This window comes from Pempheris klunzingeri, chromosome 10 (genome assembly GCF_042242105.1).
Source record: "Pempheris klunzingeri isolate RE-2024b chromosome 10, fPemKlu1.hap1, whole genome shotgun sequence".
Classification (NCBI taxonomy): Eukaryota; Metazoa; Chordata; class Actinopteri; order Acropomatiformes; family Pempheridae; genus Pempheris; species Pempheris klunzingeri.
This window is the reverse complement of record NC_092021.1, coordinates 26,883,461-26,895,886: the sequence shown is the minus strand read 5'-3', so window position 1 is coordinate 26,895,886 and position 12,426 is coordinate 26,883,461.

Genomic DNA, 12,426 nt, shown 5'->3' with positions numbered 1-12,426 from the left:
TATTATTATTATTATTATCATTATTATCATTATTATTATTATTATCATTATTATCATTATTATTAGGGCCCGAGCACCAAGCGGTGCGAGGACCCTATTGTAACTGTGTGGGGGAAAACGAGCAAGGGAGGAAAACGTGCAAGTACCCAAGAAGCAAGAGGTGTACGGACCTCACAGGCCCCGAGCAGGTAGGCCTCGAAAAAATACGTCAAATGAAAAAAACCAGGCGACCAGGGGGCCAAAAACATAGTTGAAACTGAAGGAATTATTATTATTATTATTATTATTATTATTATTATTATTAGGGCCCGAGCACCAAGCGGTGCGAGGACCCTATTGTAACTGCGTGGGGGAAAAGGGAGGAAACGTGCAAGTACCCAAGAACCAAGAGGTGTACGGACCTCATAGTCCCCGAGCAGGTAGGCCTTGGAAAAATACGTCAAATGAAAAAAACCAGGAGACCAGGGGGCTGAAAACATAGTTGAAATTGAAGGAATTATTATTATTATTATTATTATTATTATTATTATTATTATTTTTCTCCTGCAGAAACAATCGCAAATTTGAGGGCCTGAACATGCACGAAAAGTCAGAAAAAATTTGCACACGCATCAGGCCTGGCGAAAAATTTCGTATTTTATGGGTCTCACAAATGGGCGTGGCAAAATGGCTCTATAGCGCCCCCAAACGCTAAAGCCCCTACCCCCGGAACTGCAATTTATGTACGTGTACGCAATTTGGTGGGTTCATGTATCACTTCAAGACGCACAAAAAAGTAATTTGGACCAATGACCTGAACCCAACAGGAAGTCGGTTATTTTGATTTTATGGCGAAAGGTAGGCGTCGTAAATGAACGAACTAGTCCGAGGGGTTTGAAGCCATCAACTTCAAACTTTGTCAGCTGGTAGAAACAATACTAAGGATGAAAAGTTATCAAAGGCTTTCCATAATCTTTAACGGTTTGGGCGTGGCGAGCTGTCAAAATTCAGTCCCTCGCCGTCAAACAGGAAGTTGTTAATAACTTCATTGTACGTGATCCAATATGCACCAAACTTCACATGTCTGATGAGACTCCCGCCCTGAACAAGTCTACATGTCAATATTCATTCTAAGTCACAGCGCCACCTAGTGGTGACAGGAAATGCTAATATTTTACGCTATGATGGCTCAAGACCAGCCAGTTGATCAGATCCACTTCAAATTTGGTCAAGAAAGCCAGAAGATGTTGATGTTGGTCTGGAGCGAACGCCGTGAGTCTCCGTCAAAAGCTGTTGGCGTGGCGACGCACTGACCTTCAATTGAAAAATTTTTTCGCCATCAAAATTTGAACATGTGTGCACACTCACCAAATTTGGCATACACGTCAGGAGGCCTACAATGAATAATGTTATTGGGTTAACAGGTTTGGGTGGACCAAAATGGCTCTACGGCGCCCCCTACAAAACTTTGACGAACTAGCCCCCGGGCTACGTTTCACCTACATCTACCAAAGTCGGTATACTTATGAGGGACGATAGGACCTACAAAAAAGCCTCTCGGAGCGTTGACCTAAACCCAACAGGAAGTCGGCCATTTTGAATTAAGTGTCAAAATTTAAGCCATTTATAGGGGCCGTAAATGAGCGAACTAGTCCGAGGGGGTCGAAGCGATCGACTTCAAACTCGGTCAGCTGGTGGAAACACTATTCAAGATGAAAAGTTATCAAAAGCTTTATATAATCTTTTACGGTTTGGGCGTGGCGTGCTGTCAAAGTTCAGTGTCCCGCCATGGCACCGAAAGTTCTTCTAAGTTGACTGTAGATTCTCCAGTGTGTTTCACACTTCTCATGTTTTCTCTGAAAAGCCTCAAGACCTTCACAGTGTAGTCAACACTTCATATACTGGAATACAGGACATCATTAGCGGCCGTTTTCTAGCGCAACATACGGGACGCGGGAAGTGACGTGTAACTCCTTCACGCGCTGTCCAAACTACACGCACGTTCTGAGCCGCGTGGAAGGGTCGGAGTCCGGCGGCGGGACGGAGCCGCCGCACCCCCCGACGAGCGCGGAGGTGCGAGGGCCCTCCAACGCTGCTTGCAGCTTTAATTATTATTAGGGCCCGAGCACCAAGCGGTGCGAGGACCCTATTGTAACTGTGTGGGGGAAAACGAGCAAGGGAGGAAAACGTGCAAGTACCCAAGAACCAAGAGGTGTACGGACCTCACAGGCCCCGAGCAGGTAGGCCTCAAAAAAATACGTCAAATGAAAAAAACCAGCCGACCAGGGGGCCGAAAACATAGTTGAAACTGAAGGAATTATTATTATTATTATTATTATTAGGGCCCGAGCACCAAGCGGTGCGAGGACCCTATTGTAACTGCGTGGGGGAAAACGAGCAAGGGAGGAAAACGTGCAAGTACCCAAGAACCAAGAGGTGTACGGACCTCACAGGCCCCGAGCAGGTAGGCCTCGAAAAAATACGTCAAATGAAAAAAACCAGGCGACCAGGGGGCCAAAAACATAGTTGAAACTGAAGGAATTATTATTATTATTATTATTATTATTATTATTATTATTCTTTTTATCCACAATGAATCGCTAATTTGGGGGCCTGAACATGCACGAAAACTCACCAAAATTTGCACAAAATTCAGACATGGCGAAAAATTACGTATTTTAAAGGTTTCGCAAATGGCCGTGGCAAAATGGCTCTGTAGCGCCACCTAAACTCAGCCCCGGAACTGCGTTTTATGTACATGTACGAAATTCGGTGGGTTCATGTATCTATTCAGGACGAACAAAAAAGTCTCTTGGAGCGATGACCTAAACCCAACAGGAAGTCAGCCATATTGGATTTTTCACGCATTTTTGGCGATTTACAGGGGACGTAAATGAACGAACTAGTCCGAGGGGGTTCAAGCGATTGACTTCAAACTTGGTCAGCTGGTAGAGAAGGCATCAATGATGAAAAGTTATTAAAAGTCTTGTTATTACTTTAACGGTTTGGGCGTGGCGAGCTGGCAAAGTTCAGTGTCTCGCCATGACTCGCCATCAAACAGGAAATTGTTAATAACTTGACTGTACGTGATCCAATCAGCACCAAACTTCACATGCCTGATGAGAGTCCCGCCCCGAACACGTCTACGTGTCAATATTCATTCAAAGTCACAGCGCCACCTGGTGGTGACAGGAAACTTTATGTTTTACGCTATGATGGCTCAAGACCAGCCAGTTGATCGGATCCACTTCAAATTTGGTCAGGAAAGCCAGAAGATGTTGGTGTTGGTCTGGAGCGAACGCCGTGAGTCTCCGTCAAAAGCTGTTGCCGTGGCGACGCAGACACTGTCGATTGAAATTTTTTTTACGCCATGAAAATTGAAAGTGCTGTAACTCCACTGTACAAGGTCCTATCTTCACCAAATTCATACAGTTTGATGACTGTCCGGCTCTGAAGACATGTACGTGGCCATTTTGAACCATAGTCATAGCGCCACCTACTGGCTAGAAGAGGTACATGTCTTCTTTCTCGGACGTCTCTCTCTCAGCAGGTTAACCACAGACACTTCAAATTTTAGCCAAACATTCTCAAAACGTGGTTGATGCAAAGTTATGAAGGGCTTGAGGTTTCGCCAAACGCTGTCACCGTGGCGACGCCTTGTTCGCCATGAAAATCGAACGTAATTTCGAAGCTTATGCATGCGTGCACACTCACCAAATTTGGCATGCACGTCAGGAGGCCTAAAATGAGTAATCTTATTTAGTTCACGGGTTTCGGTGGGCCAAAATGGCTCTATGGCGCCCCCTACAAAACTTTGACGAACTAGCCCCGGGTCTACGTTTTACCTACATGTACCAAATTCGGTATACATATGCGAGACCATAGGACCTACAAAAAAGCCTCTTGGAGCATTGACCTAAACCCAACAGGACGTCGGCCATATTGGATTTTTCACACATTTTTGGCGATTTACAGGGGACGTAAATGAACGAACTAGTCCGAGGGGGTTCAAGCGATCGACTTCAAACTTGGTCAGCTGGTACAAACAATATCAAGGATGAAAAGTTATCAAAGGTTTGATATAATCTTTAACGGTTTGGGCGTGGCGAGCTGGTAAAGTTCAGTGTCTCGCCATGACTCGCCATCAAACAGGAAATTGTTAATAACTTGACTGTACGTGATCCAATCAGCACCAATCTTGACATGTCTGATGAGAGTCCCGCCCTGAAGACGTCTACATGTCAATATTCATTCAAAGTCATAGCGCCACCTAGTGGCAAGAGGAAGTGCATGTTTTATTCTCAGACGTTTCTCTCTCAGCAGGTTGATCACAGACACCTCAAATTTGATCCAAACATTCCCACTACATGGATGATGCAAAGTTATGAAGCTCTTGACGTATTCTCAGACGCTGTCACCATGGCAACGCTGTTCGCCATGGAACAGGAAATTGCTGTAACTTCAGTGTACATTATCCAATCTCTTTCAAACTTGTCACGCTTAATAAGAGTCCCGGCCTGAAGACATCTAGATGCCAATTAGTGACCACAGTCATTGCGCCACCTGGTGGCAACAGGAAGTAACACGTCTATGGCAATGATCATTTGATTTGCATGAAATTTTCAGTGTAGTCAACACTTCATATACTGGAATACAGGATGTGATTAGTGACTGTTCTCTAGCGCCACATAGGGGACGCAGGAAGTGACGTGTAAGTCCTTCACGCGCTGTCCAAACTACATGAACGTTCTGAAAGCGCATGGAAGGGTCGGAGTCCAACAACGGGACAGGGCCGCCGCACGCCCCGACGCGCGTGGAGGTGCGAGGGCCCTTCAACGCTGCTTGCAGCTTTAATTATTATTATTATTCTTCTTTTTATCCACAATGAATCGCTAATTTGGGGGCCTGAACATGCACGAAAACTCACCAAAATTTGCACAAAATTCAGACATGGCGAAAAATTACGTATTTTAAAGGTTTCGCAAATGGCCGTGGCAAAATGGCTCTGTAGCGCCACCTAAACTCAGCCCCGGAACTGCGTTTTATGTACATGTACGAAATTCGGTGGGTTCGTGTATCTCTTCAGGACGAACAAAAAAGTCTCTTGGAGCGATGACCTAAACCCAACAGGAAGTCAGCCATATTGGATTTTTCACGCATTTTTGGCGATTTACAGGGGACGTAAATGAACGAACTAGTCCGAGGGGGTTCAAGCGATTGACTTCAAACTTGGTCAGCTGGTAGAGAAGGCATCAATGATGAAAAGTTATTAAAAGTCTTGTTATTACTTTAACGGTTTGGGCGTGGCGAGCTGGCAAAGTTCAGTGTCTCGCCATGACTCGCCATCAAACAGGAAATTGTTAATAACTTGACTGTACGTGATCCAATCAGCACCAAACTTCACATGCCTGATGAGAGTCCCGCCCCGAACACGTCTACGTGTCAATATTCATTCAAAGTCACAGCGCCACCTGGTGGTGACAGGAAACTTTATGTTTTACGCTATGATGGCTCAAGACCAGCCAGTTGATCGGATCCACTTCAAATTTGGTCAGGAAAGCCAGAAGGTGTTGGTGTTGGTCTGGAGCGAACGCCGTGAGTCTCCGTCAAAAGCTGTTGCCGTGGCGACGCAGACACTGTCGATTGAAATTTTTTTTACGCCATGAAAATTGAAAGTGCTGTAACTCCACTGTACAAGGTCCTATCTTCACCAAATTCATACAGTTTGATGACTGTCCGGCTCTGAAGACATGTACGTGGCCATTTTGAACCATAGTCATAGCGCCACCTACTGGCTAGAAGAGGTACATGTCTTCTTTCTCGGACGTCTCTCTCTCAGCAGGTTAACCACAGACACTTCAAATTTTAGCCAAACATTCTCAAAACGTGGTTGATGCAAAGTTATGAAGGGCTTGAGGTTTCGCCAAACGCTGTCACCGTGGCGACGCCTTGTTCGCCATGAAAATCGAACGTAATTTCGAAGCTTATGCATACGTGCACACTCACCAAATTTGGCATGCACGTCAGGAGGCCTAAAATGAGTAATCTTATTTAGTTCACGGGTTTCGGTGGGCCAAAATGGCTCTATGGCGCCCCCTACAAAACTTTGACGAACTAGCCCCGGGTCTACGTTTTACCTACATGTACCAAATTCGGTATACATATGCGAGACCATAGGACCTACAAAAAAGCCTCTTGGAGCATTGACCTAAACCCAACAGGACGTCGGCCATATTGGATTTTTCACACATTTTTGGCGATTTACAGGGGACGTAAATGAACGAACTAGTCCGAGGGGGTTCAAGCGATCGACTTCAAACTTGGTCAGCTGGTACAAACAATATCAAGGATGAAAAGTTATCAAAGGTTTGATATAATCTTTAACGGTTTGGGCGTGGCGAGCTGGTAAAGTTCAGTGTCTCGCCATGACTCGCCATCAAACAGGAAATTGTTAATAACTTGACTGTACGTGATCCAATCAGCACCAATCTTGACATGTCTGATGAGAGTCCCGCCCTGAAGACGTCTACATGTCAATATTCATTCAAAGTCATAGCGCCACCTAGTGGCAAGAGGAAGTGCATGTTTTATTCTCAGACGTTTCTCTCTCAGCAGGTTGATCACAGACACCTCAAATTTGATCCAAACATTCCCACTACATGGATGATGCAAAGTTATGAAGCTCTTGACGTATTCTCAGACGCTGTCACCATGGCAACGCTGTTCGCCATGGAACAGGAAATTGCTGTAACTTCAGTGTACATTATCCAATCTCTTTCAAACTTGTCACGCTTAATAAGAGTCCCGGCCTGAAGACATCTAGATGCCAATTAGTGACCACAGTCATTGCGCCACCTGGTGGCAACAGGAAGTAACACGTCTATGGCAATGATCATTTGATTTGCATGAAATTTTCAGTGTAGTCAACACTTCATATACTGGAATACAGGATGTGATTAGTGACTGTTCTCTAGCGCCACATAGGGGACGCAGGAAGTGACGTGTAAGTCCTTCACGCGCTGTCCAAACTACATGAACGTTCTGAAAGCGCATGGAAGGGTCGGAGTCCAACAACGGGACAGGGCCGCCGCACGCCCCGACGCGCGTGGAGGTGCGAGGGCCCTTCAACGCTGCTTGCAGCTTTAATTATTATTATTATTCTTCTTCTTATCCACAATGAATTGCTAATTTGGGGGCCTGAACATGCACGAAAACTCACCAAAATTTGCACACGCATCAGTCGTGGTGAAAAATTACGTATTTTAAAGGTTTCGCAAATGGGCGTGGCAAAATGGCTCTATAGCGCCCTCAACCCACTGCCCCAGAAGTGCGATTTTTTCACGTGTATGCAATTCGGTGGGTTCGTGTATCTCTTCAAGACGCACAAAAAACTAATTTGGACCAATGACCTAAAACCAACAGGAAGTCGGCCATATTGGATTTTTCACGCATTTTTGGCGATTTACAGGGGACGTAAATGAACGAACTCGTCCGAGGGGGTTCAAGCGATCGACTTCAAACTTGGTCAGCTGGTAGAGAAGGCCTCAATGATGAAAAGTTATTAAAAGTCTTGTTATTACTTTAACGGTTTGGGCGTGGCGAGCTGGCAAAGTTCAGTGTCTCGCCATGACTCGCCATCAAACAGGAAATTGTTAATAACTTGACTGTACGTGATCCAATCAGCACCAAACTTGACATGTCTGATGAGAGTCCCGCCCTGAACACGTCTACGTGTCAATATTCATTGTAAGTCACAGCGCCACCTGGTGGTGACAGGAAACTTTATGTTTTACGCTATGATGGCTCAAGACCAGCCAGTTGATCGGATCCACTTCAAATTTGGTCAGGAAAGCCAGAAGATATTGGTGTTGGTCTGGAGCGAACGCCGTGAGTCTCCGTCAAAAGCTGTTGCCGTGGCGACGCAGACACTGTCGATTGAAATTTTTTTTACGGCATCAAAATTGAAAGTGCTGTAACTCCACTGTACAAGGTCCTATCTTCACCAAATTCATACAGTTTGATGACTGTCCGGCTCTGAAGACATGTACGTGGCCATTTTGAACCATAGTCATAGCGCCACCTACTGGCTAGAGGAGGTACATGTCTTCTTTCTCGGACGTCTCTCTCTCAGCAGGTTAACCACAGACACTTCAAATTTTAGCCAAACATTCTCAAGACGTGGTTGATGCAAAGTTATGAAGGGCTTGAGGTTTCGCCAAACGCTGTCACCGTGGCGACGCCTTGTTCGCCATGAAAATCGAACATAATTTCGAAGCTTATGCATGCGTGCACACTCACCAAATTTGGCATGCACGTCAGGAGGCCTAAAATGAGTAATCTTATTTAGTTCACGGGTTTCGGTGGGCCAAAATGGCTCTATGGCGCCCCCTACAAAACTTTGACGAACTAGCCCCCGGTCTACGTTTTACCTACATGTACCAAATTCGGTATACATATGCGGGACCATAGGACCTACAAAAAAGCCTCTTGGAGCATTGACCTAAACCCAACAAGACGTCGGCCATATTGGATTTTTCACACATTTTTGGCGATTTACAGGGGACGTAAATGAACGAACTACTCCGAGGGGGTTCAAGCGATCGACTTCAAACTTGGTCAGCTGGTACAAACAATATCAAGGATGAAAAGTTATCAAAGGTTTGATATAATCTTTAACGGTTTGGGCGTGGCGAGCTGGTAAAGTTCAGTGTGTCGCCATGACTCGCCATCAAACAGGAAATTGTTAATAACTTGACTGTACGTGATCCAATCAGCACCAATCTTGACATGTCTGATGAGAGTCCCGCCCTGAAGACGTCTACATGTCAATATTCATTCAAAGTCATAGCGCCACCTAGTGGCAAGAGGAAGTGCATGTTTTATTCTCAGATGTTTTTCTCTCAGCAGGTTGATCACAGACACCTCAAATTTGATCCAAACATTCCCACTACATGGATGATGCAAAGTTATGAAGCTCTTGACGTTTTGTCAGACGCTGTCACCATGGCAACGCTGTTCGCCATGGAACAGGAAATTGCTGTAACTTCAGTGTACATTATCCAATCTCTTTCAAACTTGTCACGCTTAATAAGAGTCCCGGCCTGAAGACATCTAGATGCCAATTAGTGACCACAGTCATTGCGCCACCTGGTGGAAACAGGAAGTAACACGTCTATGGCAATGATCATTTGATTTGCATGAAATTTTCACAGTGTAGTCAACACTTCATATACTGGAATACAGGATGTGATTAGTGACTGTTCTCTAGCGCCACATAGAGGACGCAGGAAGTGACGTGTAAGTCCTTCACGCGCTGTCCAAACTACATGAACGTTCTAAAAGCACATGGAAGGGTCGGAGTCCAGTAACGGGACGGGGCCGCCGCACGCCCCGACGCGCGCAGAGGTGCGAGGGCCCTCCAACGCTGCTTGCAGCTTTAATTCTTCTTGTTCTTATAAACAATGAATCGCTAATTTGGGGGCCTGAACATGCACGAAAACTCACCAAAATTTGCACAAAATTCAGACATGGCGAAAAATTACGTATTTTAAAGGTTTCGCAAATGGCCGTGGCAAAATGGCTCTGTAGCGCCACCTAAACTCAGCCCCGGAACTGCGTTTTATGTACATGTACGAAATTCGGTGGGTTCGTGTATCTCTTCAGGGCGAACAAAAAAGTCTCTTGGAGCGATGACCTAAACCCAACAGGAAGTCAGCCATATTGGATTTTTCACGCATTTTTGGCGATTTACAGGGGACGTAAATGAACGAACTAGTCCGAGGGGGTTCAAGTGATCGACTTCAAACTTGGTCAGCTGGTAGAGAAGGCATCAATGATGAAAAGTTATCAAAGGTTTGATATAATCTTTAACGGTTTGGGCGTGGCGAGCTGGCAAAGTTCAGTGTCTCGCCATGACTCGCCATCAAACAGGAAATTGTTAATAACTTGACTGTACGTGATCCAATCAGCACCAAACTTGACATGTCTGATGAGAGTCCCGCCCTGAACACGTCTACGTGTCAATATTCATTCTAAGTCACAGCGCCACCTGGTGGTGACAGGAAACTTTATGTTTTACGCTATGATGGCTCAAGACCAGTCAGTTGATCGGATCCACTTCAAATTTGGTCAGGAAAGCCAGAAGATGTTGGTGTTGGTCTGGAGCGAACGCCGTGAGTCTCCGTCAAAAGCTGTTGGCGTGGCGACGCAGACACTGTCGATTGAAATTTTTTTTACGCCATCAAAATTGAAAGTGCTGTAACTCCACTGTACAAGGTCCTATCTTCACCAAATTCATACAGTTTGATGACTGTCCGGCTCTGAAGACATGTACGTGGCCATTTTGAACCATAGTCATAGCGCCACCTACTGGCTAGAGGAGGTACATGTCTTCTTTCTCGGACGTCTCTCTCTCAGCAGGTTAACCACAGACACTTCAAATTTTAGCCAAACATTCTCAAGACGTGGTTGATGCAAAGTTATGAAGGGCTTGAGGTTTCGCCAAACGCTGTCACCGTGGCGACGCCTTGTTCGCCATGAAAATCGAACGTAATTTCGAAGCTTATGCATGCGTGCACACTCACCAAATTTGGCATGCACGTCAGGAGGCCTAAAATGAGTAATCTTATTTAGTTCACGTGTTTCGGTGGGCCAAAATGGCTCTATGGCGCCCCCTACAAAACTTTGACGAACTAGCCCCCGGTCTACGTTTTACCTACATGTACCAAATTCGGTATACATATGCGGGACCATAGGACCTACAAAAAAGCCTCTTGGAGCATTGACCTAAACCCAACAAGACGTCGGCCATATTGGATTTTTCACACAGTTTTGGCGATTTACAGGGGACGTAAATGAACGAACTTCTCCGAGGGGGTTCAAGCGATCGACTTCAAACTTGGTCAGCTGGTACAAACAATATCAAGGATGAAAAGTTATCAAAGGTTTGATATAATCTTTAACGGTTTGGGCGTGGCGAGCTGGTAAAGTTCAGTGTGTCGCCATGACTCGCCATCAAACAGGAAATTGTTAATAACTTGACTGTACGTGATCCAATCAGCACCAATCTTGACATGTCTGATGAGAGTCCCGCCCTGAAGACGTCTACTTGTCAATATTCATTCAAAGTCATAGCGCCACCTAGTGGCAAGAGGAAGTGCATGTTTTATTCTCAGACGTTTCTCTCTCAGCAGGTTGATCACAGACACCTCAAATTTGATCCAAACATTCCCACTACATGGATGATGCAAAGTTATGAAGCTCTTGATGTTTTGTCAGACGCTGTCACCATGGCAACGCTGTTCGCCATGGAACAGGAAATTGCTGTAACTTCAGTGTACATTATCCAATCTCTTTCAAACTTGTCACGCTTAATAAGAGTCCCGGCCTGAAGACATCTAGATGCCAATTAGTGACCACAGTCATTGCGCCACCTGGTGGCAACAGGAACTAACACGTCTATGGCAATGATCATTTGATTTGCATGAAATTTTCACAGTGTAGTCAACACTTCATATACTGGAATACAGGATGTGATTAGTGACTGTTCTCTAGCGCCACATAGAGGACGCAGGAAGTGACGTGTAAGTCCTTCACGCGCTGTCCAAACTACATGAACGTTCTAAAAGCGCATGGAAGGGTCGGAGTCCAACACAAGACGGGGCCGCCGCACGCCCCGACGCGCGCGGAGGTGCGAGGGCCCTTCAACGCTGCTTGCAGCTTTAATTATTATTATTATCATTATTATCATTAGTATTATTAACATTATTATCATTATTATTATTATTATCATAATTGTTATTATTATTATCATCATCATCATCATCATCATCATCATCATCATTATTATTATTATTATTATTATCATTATTATCATAATTGTTATTATTATTATCATCATCATCATCATCATCATTATTATTATTATTATTATTAGCATTAGCATTATTTCCTCACAAATTTTCCACCACAGAACATCCAAGTGTTTTTTTTTTGGTGCCAATTTCCATCTTCATAGTATTCAAGGGTTTTATCATGTATTTGTTTTATTTCTTTAATTCATTCTCAGGGTATTACCCCTCATCCTCGGCTCCATAGTTCTTATTTTCTTCAACCTTTAAAGGCCCTGATGTGCCGTCCTATTAAACAGAGTGAGGCAGCAGACTGAATACTGTCAGTGATGAGTAAAAAACATGAAGTAAAAAACACGTCCAGAGTGGATGAATGTTGATCATGAATGTGGCGGTTGGACAGACGGCGCCGTCGGTAAACATGTTTGCTGTAGCTGCAGGTTTAACGACAGATTGGCTCTGTTTGTATCGCTGGCACGGCGCCGACGCCGAGCAGGCGGCCAATCACACGGCAGGACAGATTTATACAGATAGAAGAAGAGTCACGTGTTTCCATAACAACATGGATGGTTATTACATGGCAGAGTGCACACACACA